Source organism: Meles meles, chromosome 5 (genome assembly GCF_922984935.1).
Source record: "Meles meles chromosome 5, mMelMel3.1 paternal haplotype, whole genome shotgun sequence".
NCBI lineage: Eukaryota > Metazoa > Chordata > Mammalia > Carnivora > Mustelidae > Meles > Meles meles.
Genome location: NC_060070.1, coordinates 20,061,680 through 20,064,092, shown reverse-complemented (window position 1 = coordinate 20,064,092; position 2,413 = coordinate 20,061,680).

The window sequence follows — 2,413 nt, the reverse complement described above, 5'->3', positions numbered from 1 at the left end:
GCCTGTGTTTCCTCACACAAATCTTTCATAGGGAATCCCAGAATGGAGACCTCCATTCACACAATGCAGGCTCTCCCACTCCATAACATTAGTAAATTACAGCTCAAAAATAAGCCCACAAAGCAGTTCAAATCACAAAAGTTCTGTTAGGAAGCCAGTCTGTTTTCCCATTTACAGCATGGTGGCTGTGAGACTGTCCCTTCCCAGGAAGGTTAAACATTGCCCCGAAGGCCTAACTTACCTCATAAATCGTCTTTTAGGAAGGCGGATGTAATAAGCAAACAATTTGTCTCAGAAATAATTAAATCTCACATTCATATCTACATCTTAAAAGGGCTATCTTTCTTTTGAGAATTAGCAAATTTGTGCTAATTTATTTATTTATACATGTTATAAGCCAAATTACCACTCTTCTAATACAAAGGGAGCAAATTTCCTACACTTAGTTTTTGTTGCAATAAACAAGTACTTGCAGCAAGTATTTCTATAGGATTGAAATTACTTTTCCTCACACCAGTAGACTCCAGTGTATTATTACACTAACAACATGAGGGAGAGATGCAGGTATTTTATATTTTTCTGCCTCGTTTTAGGTAACCTATTTACAAACTGAACTGTGAATCGCAGAAAATACTGGTATCACTGTAAGGGGCGAGTAAGGTGTGCCCGTGTTGCTTTGCTCTATCCTCCTTGGGTTTGTTGGGGCTGGAAGAAGAGTGTTTGTGAAAAAGGAGTGGTGTTGAGGAAATGGGGTGTGAACTCTTACGTTAACTATGAAGGCTGTAGTCTCTTTTTGTGACTTAAGATAGAAAGATTAATTTCATTAAGAGCCAGACACGGGCCTCCAGGAGTGCTTATCACGGCTCTTCAGAGAGGAAGTGCCCATTTTTTGTTATTGCAAAACAAACAAACAGTGCTTGTTTTTGTAGCCCTGACCTAAGAGCTCTCTCACTGTATCTCTCTGTGTTTGCAAACCTCCTCCCTGGGTCCAGTAGCAGGTGTGAGGGAATTAAAAGCAAAATATTTAAACTGAGCAGTCCCACTCCCATTTAAGAGCTCTGTTACCATTTGAGTTCTTGGAAAGTCACAGCCGAGGTCAACAGCTTGATTATACGAAGCGGCTGCTGCCAACTGGCAGACATCTTTCAAGGTCCTGGAGATTCTAAAGAGTGGAATAGATTTCTAGCCCTTTATTTTCAAATTTAGTATTTGTGTTTAATATTTGACACTTAATATTTGTAATATTTGTGTAATATTTGCATTTAGTAAGTTGAATCTTGTCAAAGTTGCCATCTGGACGAAGGGAGACCAAAAAATAGTAGTGCAAGTTTTAGTATGACCGAAGTTGAGGGAAAGTAATCCTCCATTAGAAAAGTAGAGGTGTTAAACTACCAAAATAGGCTTGCTTAGGTAGAGGTTATTTTGGAATGAGGAGGCTATCCATTTTCAAAACCTGGAGACCTGCTGGAAACCATGTCTTCTTTAAAGCTGTGGTCTTGTCTCCCCTCTCTAATAAATCAACCCCAACAAGTCAATCTGACAACTAAACTTAGACATTACACAACCCACAGGTACAAGATACACCTCTAGGTGTATAATTAGGCGCAGTCTATAGTTCCATACAAGGTTCCCAAGTAGGCTTTATTTTATTTTCTTTAACTTTAAACTATTAAAGAATTTCATCCCCCCAACCTGGGGCTTGAACTCACAACCCCAAGATCAAGAGTTGAATGCTCTACCAACTGAGCCAGCCACGCACCCCAAGTATGCTTCATTTTAATGTAGGCATTCTTGTTCAGTTTCTAAGTTCTTCACTAGGCCTTCTAAGCATGGAGTCATTTGGTGTGTGGCTTTATAAAAAGTCGCAGATGACGTGTGTTTGTCCCTGTGGGAATGGCATGTATGAACAAAAGGAAAGACCTATGCAACATACATTTATGATTATGATTATGATTACAATAAACTTGTTTTTAAACCACGATTCATTTCAGATAGTTTAGCAAATACTGATTTATTTCTTCATATATAGAGTAAACCACATTACCCCATTACACAATGGGTCATACCAACACAAGCACTGTAAAGACTAGGGTATCCTCCTCTGTTCTCCCTCAGCTCCTGAGCCCATTGCACAATAAATACACCCATACTCACATACCACAGACACACACACACACACACACACACACAAGACATGTTCACCGTCACATACCACAAATATAAATACATGAATATATACCACACACATACATGCACACAATCCAACCCCATATACATGTACAAACACACACATGCCATCTTTCATGAGTGTTTGATACATTTTTTTGTCTCATGATTGTTTCTTCTCATGAAAAATCAACTTCACCATTTACTGAAATTGTTAGGTAATTTGCTAAATCTTTCTAGACTATTT